Source organism: Hypanus sabinus, unplaced genomic scaffold (genome assembly GCF_030144855.1).
Source record: "Hypanus sabinus isolate sHypSab1 unplaced genomic scaffold, sHypSab1.hap1 scaffold_279, whole genome shotgun sequence".
Lineage (NCBI taxonomy): Eukaryota > Metazoa > Chordata > Chondrichthyes > Myliobatiformes > Dasyatidae > Hypanus > Hypanus sabinus.
The window spans coordinates 303,004-323,024 of record NW_026780928.1 but is presented as its reverse complement, the minus strand read 5'-3'; the positions used below and the strand labels follow the sequence as shown (position 1 = coordinate 323,024).

General features: G+C 43.3%; 1 long non-coding RNA gene across 1 annotated transcript in view; it reads right to left on the bottom strand.

The window, feature by feature from the left end:
* LOC132388221 (uncharacterized) overlaps positions 1 to 20,021 on the bottom strand; it is a 270,004-nt gene that overhangs the window by 236,985 nt on the left and 12,998 nt on the right. The window contains exon 3 of the long non-coding RNA XR_009510184.1: positions 7,710 to 7,779. This is a non-coding gene — a long non-coding RNA (uncharacterized LOC132388221). The remainder of the gene's footprint in view (positions 1 to 7,709; positions 7,780 to 20,021) is intronic.

Below are 20,021 nucleotides of genomic sequence, written 5' to 3'. Positions count from 1 at the left end.
AAAGTCTCAAAACTCTGGTATCACACAGAATGCTGGTGGAACGCAACAGGCGAGGCAGCATCTATCGGGAGAAGGGCTGTCGAAGTTTCGGGCCGAGACCCTTCGTCAGGACTAACTGAACGGAAAGATAGTAAGAGATTTGAAACTGGGGGGGGGGAATGCAAAATGTCAGGAGAAGACCGGAGGGGGTGGGGTGAAGCTGAGAGCCAGAGAGGTGATTGGTAAAAGGGTTACAGAGCTCGAGAAGGGAAAGGATCATGGGACGGGATGCCGAGTGAGAAAGAAAAGGTGAGGGGAGCACCAGAGGGAGATGGAGAACAGGCAGAGTGATGCGCAGAGAGAGAAAGAAAAAATAAAGGGAGAAAGGGGAAAAAAACTAAATATGTCAGGGATGGGGTAAGAAGGTGCATTAACGGAAGTTAGAGAAGTCAATGTTAATGCCATCAGGTTGGAGGCTAACCAGCTGGTATAGAAGGTGTTATTCCTCCAACCTGAGTGTGGGGTGAAGGGTCTCGGCCCGAAACGTCGACAGTGCTTCTCCTAATAGATGCTGCCTGGCCTGCTGTGTTCCACCAGCATTTTCTGTGTGTTGTTTTAATATTCAGTAACCCAGGTTACAGGGTCCAAGACCAGGTTCCAGATGGACAGGGTGGTGAAGAGGGGTTTGGAACACTATCCTTCAGTCAGGGCACCGAATATAGAAGCTGGGAAGAAATGGTGCAGATGTACACCACGTTGGTTTCGCCGCATTTTGCAAATAGTGTTTAGTTCAGGTCGCCCTGCTGTATGACAGACACCATTCCGCTGGAAAAAGTGCAGAGGAGATTTACTGGGATGTGACTGGATCTCAAAGGACTGAATTGTGAAAGGTGTTTTGGACAATTTTCCCTGGAATGTCAGAGAATGAGTGCTGGTATTGCAGAGGTGTATTGCAGTGTGGGTCGAATAAAACAGTCTTTCTGCCAGTGTTGGGGAATCAGGAACCGGAAGGCATTGGTTTAAGAGGAGATCTAATAGGAACCTGAAGGACAACATTTCCAAGCACAGGCTGGTCAGCAAATGGAATGAGCTACTGGGGGAGTGGTTGAATCAGGTACATTGAAGCAGTACTCGGACAGGCTAATGGGAAGGAAAGGTTTTGAAGGATATGGGTCAAAAGGTGGGAAATGGGAAAAGGACGGAGGATAACATTGTTCATAATATCGTGGTGAGGCGGTTACAGACCAGAAGCTCAGATGGGAATTTTGGTCAGTGTGGACCATTTGAGCTGAAGACTTGTTTCTGTGCTGTGTGAATCTGGCTGTAAACCCTCTTGGTTTAGTTCAATGACATTAAACTTTTCTAAATGACTTCTCATTTCTTCACAGATTATAGACTCCAGTACAGTTACCTACTTTGTTTTCCTTTCTCTTCCACCCTTCAGCAATGGTTTTCAGCTCCACTGGGACCTTTCTGTAACAGTGATTTTTGACAGATTCCAATGTCTCTACTTTCTCTCCAGCCTTCCTGTGAAACCGTCTGGTGCAGGTCGTTGGGAACTGGATATTTTTGCTTTTAGTCCCATTAGTTTATCACCCCTGATGGTGATTGCTACACATTATGGCACAGCATTGAAATGTCACCGTTAGATATCTGTAGGATGTTTGCTGTGTCCCCACTGAAAACACTAATGGAAATTATTGAGTTAACTAATCTGTTTTTTTCCTTGATATTTTTATCTTTTGACGCATCATGAGTTACAGGAAAAATCCCGACTGTTTTGTCCACCCTGTCATTGCCTCTTTGTTTGTTCTCTGATTTAATATTTACCTTGAACTCTTTTAACCACAGACTGTTGTTTGCTCTCTGTGATTCCTCTGTCTGATCGGGATAAATGTCGGCTCTAACGAACCTTCTCCTTAAACATCTGCCACTGCTCATATTCAGGATCCTTCACCGCAAGAACTCTCTGTAATACCACCTCATTACACAGATTACAACTGAAATGGCATGTTCCTGGGCAAATAAGCTACTGTATGAAACTGTCTCTGACCATTCCACAAATTCCTCTTCCACTGTACCAGTTTGATTATTTTAATCAATAAACAAACAGAAGCAAACACACAGAGAATGTTGGAGGAACTCAGCAACCAGTCGACAGCTCGGGCTGGGAACCTTCATTCTGATTAAAGAGAAAGAGACAAAAGCCAGAATTAGGTGATGGGGGAGGAGTAGAAGGACAAGTGAGTGCGGGAGGGGTCTGGTTTCTGGAGGAACGATTATGTGAAGAGCTGAGTGACAGGCAGAAAAGGCAAAGAGATGAAGAGCAAGGAATCTAACAGGAGAGACGCAGGACCACGGGATTACACAAAAGAGATGGAGAGCCAGACAGAATTGATGAGGAGGTCATGGCGGTGCGTGAGGGGAAGTGAAGGAGTAAATAGCCACCAGAATGGGGCGGGGGGATCCGAAGGAACGTTGAGGTAGAGTGGGGGGAAGAAGCACAGGATATTCATTTCTTGAATTTGAAGAAATCAATGTTCATGCCGTCGAGATTGGAGGCTACACAATCGGAATATGAGGTGTTGTTCATTCAACCTTTACTTGGCCTCATCGCAGCAGGAGAGGAGGTCATAGTCAGACATGCTGTTGATGGCCCTCCGCTGGTCAGGTTCGACCATGGATATTGTACCTTCGCGGATGAAAGTCAATATGCAAGTCAGGGTAGTACGATACATAAAGCAAGCTGTTGCCCATGCAGGGGTGAATGCTCTCCACGCAGCTGATGAATCCAGAGCAATGGTCAAGACCGATGCAGTCAGGCACCAGAGGTGTCGCAGAATTAGCGGTGTGCCTCGAAGTAGGGATGACCGTCTCTAATGACATTTGAAATATTTCTGTCACAGCCCTAGCTGTATCTACACTAACTTCCCTCAAGGTCCTAGAGGAAATCCTGTCAGGACCCGAAGGCTTTTGCCATTTTATATTCGTTAAAAGCGCCAGTACTTCCTCTTTTTTAGTCATCATAGTTTCCACAACTACTATACTTGTTTCCCTTATCTTACACGATACAATATCCTTCTCCTTATTGAATACCGAAGAAAATAAATTGTTCAAAATCGACCCCATCTCTTTTGGCTCCACATATAGCTGTCCACTCTGATTCTCTAAGGGACCAATTTTCTCCCTTACTATCCTTTTGCTATTGATATAACTGTAGAAACCTTCAGGATTTATTTTCACCATACTTGCCAAAGCAACCTCGTATCTTCTTTTAGCTTTTCTATTTTCTTCCTTAAGATTTATTTATATTCTTTATATTCCTCAAACACGACATTTACACCATGCTGCCTATATTTATTATAGACCTTTCTCTTTTTCGAAATAATCTTCCAATGTCCCTTGAAAACCATGGCTCTCTCAAACATCTCACACTCTCTCATACCCGGACTCCAGCACTATCAATACTGGTTCCAAAGACCATGGAATGGCCCCGCCGTCGATCTCGGCTGCCACAGCAACCCAGGGCATATTCAAAATCCAACGACCATGGACACCTTCAACGCGATTGCGCAGACCCCAACTGCGACTCCAGCCTTGAACACCAGGCCGGGTCTTCACGTGCAGCGGTTGTGACTCCTGTCTGACCTTCCCCAAGCACCACTCTGCATTCTCCTCTCCCTCATTCCCATCGTCAGCTCCTGGACCCTCAGAGGCTCCACCTTCCTCTCACCCTAATCCTCCCCTCTCCACCGACTTCACCAGCCTCTCCCCGTGATCCCATCTCTCATCCGTGCCGGGTATTTACCATCCCCTCCGACATTCAACTCTCTGAGGCAGAGTGCTCTGTCCTCAGTAAAGACCTCATCTTTGTGCTCCTTCGCCCACATCTCAGCGAGTTCGACGCCATGATGCTGAACTTTTCTTCCGCCGGCTCCGTCTACGAGCCTAATTCTTCGGCAAGGACTCCCACCCCCACCGATGACCCGTCTTCAACCAAACTCCTCTTCATGGACACCCCGCTCTGGTCTTCTGCCTGCTCTGGATCTCTTTATTGCTAGCTGCTGACGGAACATCAACCATCTGGACTTCACCGCACCTTGTTCCACTTCCAACCTCACTTCTTCCGAACACTCTGCTCTCCGCTCCAACCCCAAACTCAGTATCAAGCCCGCTGATAAGGGGGCTCTGTTGTGGCCTAGTGTACTGACCTCTACATGGCCGAGGCACAGCGACATCTCACTGATACCTCCTCTTACTTACACCTCGATCATGACCCTACTAAGGAGCACCAGGCCACTGTCTCCCACACCATCACCAACCTTGTCAGCTCAGGGGAGCTCCCATCCCCTGCCACCAATCTCATAGTTCCCACACCCCGTACTTCCCGTCTCAGCCTCCTGCGCAAGATCCACAAACCTGCCTGTCCAGGTAGACCTATTGTCTCAGCTTGCTTCTGCCCCACCGGACTCATTTCTGCGTATCCTGACACTGTTTTATCCAACCTTGTTCAACCCCTTCCCACCTATGTTCGTGTCACTTCTCATGTTCTGATTTTTTTCAGTGATTTTTAGTTCTATTTCCCCCCACTGCTTTATTTTCGCCATAGACGTGCAGTCCCTATATACCTCCATCCCCCACCCAGAAGGTCTTAAATCTCTCCGATTATTTTTGGATTCCAGACCAAACCAATTCCCGTCTATCACCACTCAACTCCGTCTAGAGGAATTCGTTCTCACTCTCAATAATTTGTCCTTTGGCTCCTCCCACTTCCTCCATGCCAAAGGTGCAGCCAGGGGCACCCGCATGGGTCCCATCTACGTCAGCCTTTCTGTTGGCTTTGTGGAGCAGTCCATGTTCCAAGCCTATACGAGTATCTGCCCCCCTCTTTTCCTTCGCTACATCGACGACTGCATTGGTGCTGTTTTCTGCACGCATGCTGAACACGTTGATTTCATTAACTTTCCCTCCAACTTCCATCCTGTTCTCAAATTTACCTGGTCCATTTCCGACAACTCCCTCCCCTTTCTTGATCTTCCTGTCTCCATCTCTGGAGACGGCTTATCTACACATATCTTCTATAAGCCGACTGAATCTCACAACTACCTGGACTATTTGTATTCCCACCATGTCTCTTGCAAAAATGTCATCCCCTCTTCGCAATTCCTGCGTCTCCGCCGCATCTGCTCTTGGGATGAGGCTTTTCATTCCAGGACGAAGGAGATGCCTTCCTTTTTCTATATACCGTCTGGGCAGCATCCAACTTGATGGCATGAACATTGACTTCTCTAACTTTCGTTAATGCCCCTCGCCTTCTTACCCTAGCCCTGATTTAGTTATTCCCCCCCGCCACTTTTTGTTCTCTCTCTGTCCATCACGCTGTCTGTTCTCCATCTCACTCTGGTGTTCCTCTCCACCTTTCTTTCTCCCTAGGTCTCCCGTCCCATGTTCCTTTCCCTTCTCCAGCCCTGTATCCCTTTTGCCAATCAACTCTCTAGCTTTTTGCTTCAACCCACCCGCTCAGGTCTTTTCTTATATTTTTGCATTTCCCCCTCCACCTCCTATTTTCAAATCTCTATCTTTTCTTTCAGTTAGTCCTGACGAATGGACTCGGCCCGAAACATCGACAATGCTTCTTTCTATACATGCTGCCTGGCCTGCGGCGTTCCACCTTCATCTTGTGTGTGTTTCTCGAATTAGCAGCATCTGCAGATTTCCTTGTGTTTACATTGATTTCTTACAATTTTAAAAGTAAGGTTGCTATTAATTGATACCAAATTATTCAAAGGAAAATGTTAATTCTTATGAAAATTTATTTTATGTCCTGAAAACTGGCAAAAACAGGAGAATGAAGGAAGTACGAAAGGTAATGAAGTCTTAACATTAGAAATATAAAGCAAAAGGTCATCGACATAATGCAAAAGTTCTAAAGAGTAGGACATATTTGACACAGCTTTGTGGACCAAGGAGCCTGTATTGTGCTGTTGCAATTCTATGATCTGTATGTTCCTATTCTACCTGTTTCCTCAACACTACATGCCCTTCCACGAATCTTTCTAACATCTGAAACTTGGCAACACAGCCATCTATTCTATCATATGTCATTATATACAGCAAAAAAAAGAAGTGATCCCAACACCGACCACTGCGGAACACCACTGGCCACTGGCAGGTAACCGGAAAAGGAGCATTTTATTCCCAATTGCTGCCTCTTACCAATCAGCCAATGACCTAGCAATGTTAATAACATTCTAGTAATAACGTGGGCTCTTACTTTGGTAATCAGCCATCTGTGTGGTAACTTAACGAAGGCCTTCCTAACGTCCAGATAAACAAAATCCGCTGCATCCCATTTATCTATCCTACTTGTATTCTCCTCAAAGAATTCCAACAGGAAGACGTGAATTATTCAAAGAGTAAATAAATAGACTAAGCTTAGAGATAGTGCTTAGCCGATGACGAATTATTTTGACACAACTAAAGCATCCATTTATCACTGACTGAAGAGTCGTAGAAGATTGAAGATTGTCACTATCCAGACTTTAGGTGATCCTAACCCTCTGTGCAATTCCCAATCTACAATACAAGGTCAGCAATATTCATTTGTTACTGAAAGCTTGGAGCCATAAAAATGTTATAAAATAAACATTTAACATTGAATCGGATAGAAAACCTGATTCATAAAGGTTTGGATACAGGAGGAAGTGGTTTATGATGAATGTTAAATTGTGCCAATGCTTAAAATAAGGGATAGCAAAAAATAAAGGCCTGAAAGAGGACCACAAGCTTTAGGTTTGGAGGCCATTGTGCCTCAATGACCCTGAGTTCTATGTTGTCTGGAGTCAGGGGCTTCCGCTTTGGCTCTCGGTAGTATCAGCCGTACCAAATAGGTCAATAAGTAGAGGCCAGGCTAAGAGAGGTCCACGGGTCTGGGCGTTCAGCCAAGGAATAACAACTCTGACTGGTAAGACCAAACTGCTCCAGAAACAGCAATGAAGAATTATTCTAGATCTGAGTGTAATGCTTCTCCTCAGTCTCCACGTGGGATGTGTACTGGACTGCACTGAAACCCAAGAGGAAGCTACTGACATGGTGAAGAAAGCCCTGACCACGGCCAGAGAAGGAAGACATTTATTTCTGCCCTAACTGTCAGTAGTGTAATTGGCAGAAAATATAAATAAAATAGTTGCACTTGGACTTTTAGCATTTTTCATTCCCAAATTATAACAGCTCAGAAGTGGTAGTCGGATGCAGCAAATAGAAGTACTTTATTACACAGAAGGAAACAACTCCAATGTCATGATGAACATCCTCTTATCATTAGTCGTGTGCTCTGAATCATTCACCAGGAAACGCTGATGGATATTTGCCATACACACACATACTCATTGCAGAAATCAAAATCATATTTCTGGAGGTGTATTTCCTCAGCATCAGCTTGGCTTACAATTGAGACTGGATACAATTGGAAAGGAAGCTGAAATGTTTTCTCTGGAACACCAGAGACTGAGGCGGGATCAGATAAAAGTTTATAAGATTAAAAGAGGCACAGATAGATTAGACAGGGAGTATCTGTTTCCCGTGGTTGAAATGTCAAATACCAAAGGGCAGGCATCTAGAGTGAGAAGGCATGGGTTCAAGGGGCACATGAGAGGTAGGCTTTTGACTCAGAGAGTTGTGGATGACTGGAATGCATTGTTCTTACGAGCTCTTAACAGATCTTTACTTACCAAACGGTTACCTGCTGTGTTCTGGACAGCTATGTGGGAATATGCATCTCAGACTTTCGCACATATTTTCCTGTGAATTGACAAGAAACAAAGAACAGTGAATTCAGCTTGCAACTCCGTTATCTTAGACTATTGACTTTGTTGCCCATGAAAGAATTCCACAGCATGCTTTCTGGAGTGCTGTTGCACTGAAAAGGGTTCAGGTATGAGGACAGGTGACAGAAAATAGTTGAGAGAATAACACACGCCAATCCTCATGGAGGGATCAGAAATTAAATGAGGGAGCTAAGTTCCTGGGTGTGAAAATATCCGAGGACCTAACCTGGACCCAACATATTTATGCTGTTGTAAAGAAGGTATTTCGGCGGCTATATTTCAATAGAAATTTGAGTAGATTTTGAATGTCAACAAAAACGCTATACTTTCTTGGAAGCTTGACAAAATTTGACATGTTAGCTGAAACATTTACAAATTTCCACAGATGTATGTTAGAGAGTATATTGACTGGTTTTCTCGTGGCCTGATGTGGAAGCATCAATGCCATTGTACGGAAAAGCCTGTCAGTAGTAGTAAATATGGCCCAGTCCGTCATTGGTAAACCAAACCCACTAATCCCTCCTACCTACACCATGTCCAAATCCCTCCATCTTCCTGCATCAGATCACCTCTCAGTCTCTGGAGTTGCAGTGACAACAACTATTTTATTACCCCTCTTGTGATAGTACACACCCTTTAACTGAGGCAGCATCCTGGTAAACATACTCTGCACCCTCTACAGAGCCTCCACATCCTTCCAAGTGTGGGGCCACCAGAACTTTATGCAGTGATCCTGACGTGGCCCAACGAGAGCTTTACCAAGTTGGAACATGAATTTTGAACTCAGTACCTCGACAAGTAAATGAAAGCATTCTGTAAGCTTCTCTGAAGCAACATATCAACCTGTGTAGCTACATTCAACTAGCAATGAATGAGGATGCCATGATCTCTGCTCAGCAACACTCTAAAAGACCTTGTCCATAACAGTGTTCTGTCTCTTTGCATTTGCCCTGCAGAGTTGCAGTTCCTCACATTTCTCTGGGTCAAATTCCATCTGCCATTTCTCAGCCTATATCTGCAACTGATCTATATTTTGTTGTATTTATTGCCACTCCCTTGTGCTATCCACAGCTCCGTCAATCCTGGTATCATCTGCTAATTTACTAACGAATCCATCTACATCTTCATCCAGGACATGTAGAGACATTACAAGCAGCAGAGGTCCCATCATAGATCGCTGTGAAACTCCACTAATCGAAGACCTCCAGCTCCAATGTTTTCCTTCAACCACTCCTCCTGTCCCTGCCAACCACATGCATCTGAATTTTCCGGATTACCATCCAAAAAGACTTTGCCCAGCGCCTGAGTAAAATCAATGTAGATACATGCACTGCCTACCCTTATCAAGCTCTATGTAAATAGCTTCTATTTGGATAAACAAGTTTGCCAAGAATAATCAATTGAAGGTGACCATGAACAAACAGATCCTGACTCAGTGTCGTCAGTTGGGGGTCGTATGTCCTCACTGTCCCTGGGATCAAATCCACATATTTAGACATCAAAGTTAACACTATTGCTGCCAGAAGAAGTGAGAAACAAGATACACTTAAACATCATCCATAACATTTCCAATCTGTTGAACCCATTTCCCTGCAATTTAGTGAAAGACTGTCTATAGCTGTAGTTATGTGACTTGTCAGGACCTCAGTCCGAGCATGATTCAGCTGTACCCTGTCCAATCAAATCATCTCCATTCCTCCCCAAAAGTGGGACCAAAGTATCATGAATATCAGCAATCTTCCTCCAGTCTTTGAGGCACACTTTTAACTCCCTAATCTAATTGATCCTGTAACAAGCGCACACACTTTACATAACAATGCAGAGTATATTAACCTTTTGATTCTGATTCCTATATTTATTTCTTAGCTGCTTAGCAGTCACTTTTCAGTGGTTATCCTATTTGCTGGACTCACCTGGACCAGGACCACTGATCATTTTTTTTCTCCCACCCCAAATTCTTCCGCAGTTCAGATGTGATGCCCCAAATCTATTATTTACTTATTTATTGAGATGCAAGATGGAACAAGGACTTCCATCCCCTCAAGCTGCGCCACCTAGTAAACCAAGGTACAAGCTGTGTAATCACAGGACAATTTGTAATGATCAATTCCCAAGCCTATCGGTCTTTGAACCGTGAAAAGAAACTCGATCAGTCGGGAATATCCCAAGCTTTCCACTCAGTGGATGTAAAGAGACTCCGAGCATGATGGGACTGGAATTGTTCTCCAAACTCCGGAACGTCCCAGTCGCCCCACTCTTTGAGAAATGTGAAAGGCAGAAGATAGGAAACAAGGGGCCAGATAATCAGACTTTAGTGGTAGGGACGATGTTGGAGTTGATTGTAAAGGATGTGGTTTAGGGATTCTGGGAGGTACGAATAGCTTGTCGGAGGCAGGGTTTCCTTGAGAAAACCATGCCTGACTAATCTGTTGGAATTCTTTGAAGAAAGAAAAAAATAAGATAGACAAATATGTTGATGTTGTGTCGATGTAGATACGTTGATGTTGTGGACATAGATTTTCAGAAGGCTTTTCACAAGCTGCCACACATAAGGCTGTTTAACAAACTATAAACCCATGGTATTATTGAAAAGATACCAGCACGGATTCAAGAAGTGCTGCTTAGCAGGAGGAAAAGAGCGGGGAGAATGGGATCCTTTTCTGATTCATTACCCTGACTATTGGTGTTCCTCATGGCTTTGTGTTGTGACCAATTTTTTTTTATTATATGAGAATGATTTGAATGATGGGATTGATGGACCTGATGGAATTGATGGCCTTGTTGCAAAGTTTGCAGACGATACAAAGATAAGTGAATCGGCAGGTAGATTTGAAAGAATAGGGAAGATACAGAAGAATTCGACACATTAAGGGAATGGTCAAATAAGTGGCAGATGAATCCAATGTTGAGAGGTTTATGGTTGTAAACTTTGTTAGAAGAAATAAAAGTTTTACTGCTTTCTAAATGGAAATAAAACATAAAAATCTGAAGTGCAAAAGCATTTGGTATTCCTGTGCAGCATTTGAAAACTTAATTTGTTGGTTGATTCTGTGGTCAGGAAGGTAAACGCCGTGTAAAATTTTATTTCAAGAGAATCAGAATATAAAACCGAGGATTGAATGTCTTGTAATATGAAGAGCATTTAGAACATAGAACATGGAAAACTTCCTGCACAATGGTTTACCGAACATTTTTTTGAATTTCGAATTTACCCCGGATTACACATAGCCCTCTATTTTTTCTAAACTCCATGTTCCATCCCAGGAGTCTCTTCAAATACCCTATTGTATCCTCCTGCACCATTCCACAAACTCATCACTCACTGCTTAAAATACTTACCCCTGACATCTCCTCTGTATCTACTTCCAAACACCTTCAAAATGTGCCCTCACACATTAGCCTTTTCAGCCCTGGGATAAGACCTCTGACTATCTGCACAAACAAAGCCCCTGATCATCTTATACACCTCTATTATGTCACCACTCATCCTTCGTTGCTCTGAGAAGAAAAGGACAAGATCATTCAATCTATTCTCAATGGGCATGCTCCTCACTACCGGGACCATCCTCGTAAATCTCATCTGCACCCTCTCTGTAGTCTCCACATTCTTCCTTTTGTGCAGCGACCAGAACTGGACACAGTATTCCAAGTGGGGTCTGACAGGGGTACTATATAGCTGCAATATTAACCTCTCGGCTCTTGATCTCAATCCCACAGTTGGTGAAGGCCAATGCACCGTATGTCTCATCAACCACAGTCAACCTGAAGAGCAGCTTTGAGTGTCTTATGGACTTGGACCCCAAGATCCCTCTGTTCCTCCACACTGCCAAGAATTTTACTATTAATACTATATTCTGACATCATAATTCACCTACCAAAATGAACCACCTCACATTATCTTTGTTGACCTCCATCTGCCAACTCTCAGCCCAGTTTTGTACCATATCAATGTTCTGCTGTGAAATCTGACAGCTTTCCGCACTATCCACAACACGCCCAACCTCTGTGACATCAGCAAATTTACTAAATCCTCTTCCACTTCCTCATGTAGACCATTTATAAAAATCAGAATGAGAAGGGCGTCCAGAACAGGTCCCTGAGGCACACCACTGGTCGCCGAACTCTATGCAGAATATGACCCGTTTAAAATCACACTTTTCCATCTGTGGGCAAGCTAGTTCTGGATGCTCAAAGCAATGTCCCTTGGATCCCATGCCTGCTTAGTTTCTCCATAAGCTTTCCATGGGATATCATATGAATTGCATTACTAAAGTCCATATACACTACGTTTTCCGCTCTACCTTCATCAATATATTTAGTTACATCCTCAAAAAATTCAATCAGACTCGTAAGGCACAACCTTCTTTGACAAAGCCATGCTTTTAATTTATAATCATATTATACCTCTCCATATGTTTATAAATTCGACCTCATGGGATCTCTCCACCAAAGTACTAACCATCAACTGAAGTAAGACTCACTGGTCTTCAATTTCCCGGGCTAACTCTGCTTCCTTTGTTGAATAATGGAACAAGATCTGCAACACTCCAATCCTCCGGAACTACTTCTGTCCCCATTCATGAAGCAAATATCATTGCCATGGGCTCCACCCCTCGCCTTCCACAGTCGCCTGTGTTCCATTCACACGTATCCCCCGGCACTCTTTATTGGTCCTATTCTCTCACATCTTATCCCCTTGCTATTCCTGTCATTGTATAATGCCTTGGGGTTCTCCTTTATCCTGCTCATCAATCCTTCACCTGGCCGCTTCTGGCCTCAATCTTCTAGATCTCAATCATTATCTAGTCTTTCGCACCTTTCATGAGCTTTTGCTCTCCTCTTGATTAGAGTTACAACAGCATTTGTACCCCATGGTTCCTGTCCCGTACCATCCTCTCCCTGTCTCATTAGAACACATCTCTTCAGGAATCCACACAAACATCCACTGAACATTTACCACATTTCTGCCATACATTTCCTGATAACATCTGCTCCCAATTCAAGCTTCCACGTTCCTACCGGATAGCATGATATTTCCCCCTACTCTTATTAAACGTTTTCCTAACTTATCTGTTCCTATCCCTCTCCAATGTTATGTGATTTCTATCTCCAAAATGCTCTACCACTGAGAGACCTGACACCTGACTAGGTTCATTTCCCAATACTCGATCAAGTACAGCCTCTCCTCATGTAGGCTTATCATCATATTTTGGCAAGAAACTTTCCTGAACCCACCTAACAATGCCACTCCATCTGAACCCCTTGCTCGATGGAGATGCTAATTAATATTTGGGAAATTAAAATCGCCCACTAAGTCAACCCTGTTATTATTGCATCTTTGATGTCCCTGTCATCTGAGTCACAGGGGCAGACTCTGTGTCAGAAGTGCCACCATAGTTGCTTCCCCCATAGACTGTCTCCCCCAACCGTACTCTGCATTGTTTTCAAAGCATTTTCATAGCACCAGACATGTTAGACTGCCACCAACATAATAGAACTCTAACCCCATAACCAACATTTCTACTTCATATCCAAGATCCACAAACCCGCCTGTTTCAATGAATTTCTCCCAGAGCCATGAACAGTGAGATCTCTTCCTAAAGGTAAATGCCTTTTCAAAATACACTTGGCCTCTGTTTGTTAACCCTGAGTTTTCCAGAGTTCAACTTATACTCAAAAGTATCAGAAGCAAAGTGGATCTACCTCAGTCTGCACAGGTGAATTTGACTTTCCTCCACTTCTGTAATTTGTGCATTGTTAACCTACACCGACAAATAGACTAGCTCAACAGGTTCAGTAACTCAAGTTCAAGTACAGACAACCAAATAAAGAAATGTTCCTCCAAACCATGGTGCACTCAGAAAACATATACTCACAAAGCACAGCACATAAAACACACCATTATCACAAATAAATGGCTAAAATAAAATTCACAATACATGCAGTGGGCAGCACGGGTGAATTGTAAAGAGTAAACAGTAAACAATAAACAGCTCACATTGCTCGTGATGAGACCTTGGTGGTGCGAGGATATTTATTAGGTTCTCAGCCTGAGGGAAGAAGCTTTTACCCAGTCTGGCAGTCGTAGACCTGATGCTCCAGCATTTCATTCCTAAAGATTGTGGGTGTCAAAGAGATTGGCGGATGTGTGGTACGAGACCTGAACAAATTCAACTTCGTTATTTCACTAATGCTGCCCTCAAACGTTGTTAACATTCATTCTGTCTTTGTTCCTTGAGCGTGTCCTGTCAACCAGCCAGTCCAGAATTCTTGTTGTCATGGAGAATGGCTGGGAACAGAAGCAGTTCTTGCAGTCTCCATTTCTCTAAGTTCATCTTTCTCCCTCTATGATACGTCAGTCTTCCATCAGCTGAATAACAGAACTGAGCAGCAACAAGATAAGCAAGGCCACATGGTCGACAGGCACCAGTAGAACACACAAAGGGTGAAATATACATTGATCGATTTGTACTTTTTATGACTGCACAGAAAATATATTGGAATACGATGCACTGTTTCGATGTAAGTGAACAATTGGTGAGGTGTAGAAGAGGATATTTTAGGTCCGAATGTAAATGTCTGGGTCAATACGAGTGGCATTCAGATCTGTCACTGAAAGGGTAGCGATGAGCGTACTGGAAATATAGGTGCAGCAGATAAACACCAGTAACATTTTTAAACCTGATGTGGATGTAAGACAAAGAACACCATGTTTGACAATACGGTTAGATATCTTATTAAGTTTAACTAAATCAACAGGGAGTGAAGAACCAAGAACTGAAAATAGAGAATATCCTTGTGTATCAGTACATTCTAAATTTACCCACTGTGGGCACTCTAAGTCTAATTTCCAGTATAATAAATTCCGAATATTATTCGCCCAATAGTAAAATCTAAAATTGGGTAAAGCTAAACCACCATCTTTTTTAGATTTCTGTAACTGTGGAATGTCACTCTCTCTTTTTGGACTCTATGGAAAGTCTATGGTGGAGCTGAGTCCGATGCAGGATTTACAGTTGTCCATTTATGGGGATTTCCCTCCACAGATACGTATTAGTCGCAATTAGAGATCAGACTTGACATCTATTGCACAAAGACCAGCTCGTTCAATTCATACAAAGTCTGCAGGGTAACATAGTATTCCTCAGCTGACGAGAAATAAATCTCAATAATTTATTCACGATGCCTGATGACCTACCTTTTTCCCTTCAGGAGCTGGGGTTTGGATTCAAAGATATTAAGTGGTGTAAAGTGCTGACCACTGATTTGCTACGTGGAAGTGGGTGAGATGATTCTGCATTGACAGAAAAGATGATGTCATCCTGTTACGTATTCCGGCAACAATGAATATATGAGTTCGGCAAGGGGTTCTGTATAACAAATAACACGTTTATTAAACACAGAAAACAAACCCCCCAAAAGTAAACAAACACTAACGTAACCGGAAACAGCTGCTGTGCGGCAGCTCAAACAGTTCTTAAAGCGATATTGCAAAAACAGTTCTTTAAAGTAGTATTGCCAAAAGTTCGATATGCTCACAGTTCAGCTAAAAGGAGAGACTTTATAAGACTATTTAAATTTTCTTTCACGTCGCTTCACTTCGATACCCGATGTCGAACTTCTCCCACGACGAATTTACAAAACGGAACGGCTTAAAGGCACTGAACTTTCCTTTATCACACTGTCCTCAATCTCCTGCTTTCCCGCAGAGATTAACACGTGAACAGTCCACGAAATCCTTTCGAATAAGGATTAAATAAGGTCGAACCCGTTTCACCGTCGAAGTAGATCCTCCTCGATCTTCGATCTTCACTCTCCACTGATTTCGGAACTTGCAGTATTTCAAGAACCTGCTGGCAATGATCTTTTAAACTTTTGGCATTTGATAAAACTTCACCCTTCAGCTAAACTGCGTCATCCCATTAAATCACGCAGTGGCATGAAATCAACTTGACAAATCCAGCCTCGAGCTGTCCCTCCTCACAGGGTGGAGTCTTCCTTTTATAACCAGTTAAAAAAAAACTGTCACATGATCTCTACTGGCGGGAAACTGACGTCATTTCACCATCACAAGACCATTACATCAAGTCCAGTACAGCTTCAACCCCTGTCAAGTGACAAGGGTACCACTGTCATGTCACGAGTACGTAAAAATCCATTCATGGAATATACTGTTTTTAACTTTCCATTTGTTTTACAGTACCCAGAGAAAAGCATCCACTTCATGTGACAGAAGCCATAACAGATCATAAGTCTGTTGTTTATTCAAACTCTATCTGGAGACCTAATAGAGAAATCCCATCCTTACCCATTCTGGTTTTTCATCACTCTCATCCCTACATCTAGACTCCTGACTCTTATCTGCCTCCTGACAAGCCTTTTGATAGTATCAAGTCTCCAGGAGCTTGTCAGGACGGGGACAGGATTGGACCCAAATGCAGAACGCAGGCACTGAAGTACTAGGGGTAGGACAGGATGGGGATGCCATGGCATGCAGGGGTTTATGCAGGCGGGGCTGGATCCCCGATTTCGTGATAGGGCAGGAGGATCCCAGAGCTCGTGGCGGGCCGCATGGACCCCGGGCAGGGCCACCTCCCAGGCTAAAAACACGGAGGCATCTGCAAGGAGCGGACACCTGGGCAGGTGCGGGGCACAACCCTTAGTGAGCAATGGGTGGAAAGGGCAGAATCCCCACCCGGCAGCGGCAGTCCAGCCAGGCCTGCCCGAGGGAGGCAAGGAATCAGAAGAAAGCTGGGTCCAGGGAGAGCAGTAGGGCTACCGTGATACACCGGTTTATTGGGAAGGGCAACCGACAGCGTGACAGCGCAGGCAAGGCGACTAAGGCGGAACAGCGGGACCAGCGCACACGAGAGAAGCAGTGGAACAAGTCCAACCGGACAGAACAGATGCAGAAGAGGCCGGCAACCAGGGCAAAACAGGATTCCGAGCAGGCCGGCAACCAGGGAAAGAGCAGAATTCAGAGCCGGCAGCCCAGGTACAGATCGGGTAAAACCGGCTTCGGAGTAGGACAACCCACACCCAGGCTCAGTCCGCGAGTCCCTTATAAACACCTGTCCCCTATTAGGCGACAGCTGTCCCTCCTTAAGTCAAGACGATCCAATGGCTCCGGGTGACAGGAGGACTGGCTGGAGGAAGAGAAGAATGCTTAGATTCATGGTACTTTGCTTCCACTATTGGGGAAGGATGGAGATGATTTGATTGGACAGGTTCCAGCTGAAACATGTTAGGTCTGAAGTCCTGACAAATCACATAACTAGGGCTGTGGACAGTATTTCACTAAATAGCAGGGAAGTCGGTTCAACAGATTGGAATTGGAATGTTTTTATTATTGCCATAGGTACCGCAATAGTGAATGTTTTTGCATGTGTACCCTTGAGACAAATCAAATCATATCGTTACACAGTGTAATGAGGTAGGATAAGGTAAAACATTAATAATGCAGAAGGTGTAGAATAATGTGCTGAATAATTACAATAGAATTAAGGAAAAGTATGGATGAAATAATAGCATCCATGACATCACTGACGAGCGCTGCCTCTAAAAGGCAGCATCCATCATGAGGGACCGCCACCACCCAGGACATGCCTTCTTCCCATTTCTACCATCATGGAGGAGGTACAGGAGCCTGAAGGCACACACTCAATGGTTCAGCGACAGCCTCTTCCCATCTGACATCGGATTTCTAACTTATTTAACTTTTTTATACTATTTTTATAGAAATCTAACTGTGATTTACTGGTTTTATTATAATGTATTACGATGTACTTCTCGAGCATAACAAATTTCAAGACATATAGCAGTGATATTAAACCTAATTCTTTTTGTGAATATTAAAGAAGATACAAAGAGTACTTTTACAGATGTATAAACAGTAAAAGAAAGTGTAGAATGGATATTGGACCTCTGGGGAATGACACTGGAGAAGTTGTCAGATACACTGAAACGGCAGAGAACTGTACACGTACTTTGTGTCAGTGTCCAATGTTTTCCGACATGAAGAGCATGCCAGAAATTGAAGCCTGGGCGGCATCGAGTATAGTCCTTTTAATAAGGAGAAATTGCTTGGAGAGTTGTAAATCCTGACGGTGGATGGACAAGACACCACAGATTCGCAAAAAGAGGCTGAAGCGATTGTAGAGGCATTCATAGTGCAAGAATACTTAGTCAGGAATTGTTCCCCGAGACCGGGAAATCACAAATGTCACTCTACTCCTGAGGAACACAGGAAGGAAAAAGATAAGAAATTATTGGTTGCTTACCAAGATTGCAGTGGACGGTGCAATTTGAGAGTCCATGCTACGGATGTGGTATCAGTGCATCTTGGTTCTTACTTCTCCTAACAGTAAGAGTGTTCACTTTGATTTTGTAAATATGTGGATTTCATCTCCAGGCACAGTGAGTATATAAGATCCCCATTTGTAAACACTAAGATATGAACTGTTTGTTCATAGTCACAGTGCATTGATTACTCTTCACAAACATGTTTATCCAAATATTTGCGCAATTGCAAAATACTCCATTTGAGGTTTCTCCCCTCCCTGAATCACAATATATAGGGGACAACCACCGAAATCTGATACAGCAGGTCAACGAAAGCAACTTCGATTTCTTCGTTACAGGTAAATCTGAGTTTTCTGAGTCTTTCTGAAATTATTATTGTCAAGCATTAAATGGAGATGGCTTCATTGGTAAATTGGCAGATGATGAAACAATTGCTGGAGCTGTGGATAGTGTGGAGAACTGGCAATAAATTTAGCAAAATTTAGATCAATTGCAGATATAGGCTGGGAAATGGCAAATGGAAATTGACCCAGATAAATGTGACGAATTGCACCTCAGTAAGGCAAATGCAAGACAGAACACTGTTATGGGCAAGGTCCTTTGGTGTTGCTGAGCAGAGAGATCATGGCATCCTAGTTCATTGCTAGTTGTAAGTAGCTACACAAGTTGGTATGTTGTTTAGAAATAGGCTTACAACATGCTTGCATTTATTATTCGAATAATTTAGTTCAATAGTCATGTTCCTACTTTGTAAGACTCTCGTTGGGCCACATCTGGATGACTGCATACAGTTCTGGTCACCCCGCACTTGGAAGGATGTGGAGGCTTTGGAGAGGGTGAAGAATATGTTTACCAGGATGCTGCTTCATTTAGAGGGTGTGTGCTATCACAGGAGGCGTAATAAAATGTTGTTTCCACTGGAGCTCCAAAAACTGAGGGGTGATCTGATAGAGGATTGCAGCAAGATGGAGGGTATGGACATGGTATAGGCAGGAAGGATTAGTGTTTGGGTGTTTTTGATTTGTTTTATAGCTAGTTCATCACAGCAATGTGGCCCAAATGGCCTGGTGTTGTGCTGTACTCTTCATTGTTCTATGTTCTCAAAGCATTTTCATAGCAAACTGACATGTTTGACTGTTACTTTGTAGCTGTTGGTTAAATCCTTTGCAATTTACAACTTGCTATTTCTAAACCCAAGGTAAAGATTCCAATTAGAATTTTAAATCTCTCACAATATCATTAAACATGTTGGCTCCTAAACTACACAAGCAGCAATGACGTTAAATTAGTTTCGACATTCCATGTTCATGAGATGTTCTTCTGCACACCATTGATTTAACATGTGGTAATTTGAGTTAATAGCACCTTTCTGTCACCTTAAACAGTCTGAAATATCACAGAAATAAATATTTTCACCCATAGAACTGCCAAAGATCAGATGACTTATCTTTAAACGCTGGAATCTCTTGTACATGAAAGTCGCTGAGGGTTCTGAGATTCTCAAACCACCCTGCCTGGCACAAGTGATCAATCCATGGTCAAGGTCACGAAGATCTCATTTCTCTCCTATGCTGATGTTTGGTCTCAACAACAAATGAATCTCTTGACCATTCCTGCATGCTTTTATGCATTAAGTTACATCGAAAATTTTGGATGATGAGATATCGGCACTAACAAGTGTAATGGGATGTACGGGTGTCCATAATAAAGTGGCCACTGAATGTATTATGCTCTGCTTGGGCTTTCCGGAACCATTTCTCTGTCATTGAGGTATTTTAGAAGTAGAGTTTCTGATAAATTGGAAACACAGCAACAAATCTCACTCATGCAGCAATGTTACGACAATGTGTTTGATAATGACACTGATAGAAAGGACAAGGACTGAACACCAGGGAGAACTTGCCCATCTTTTCC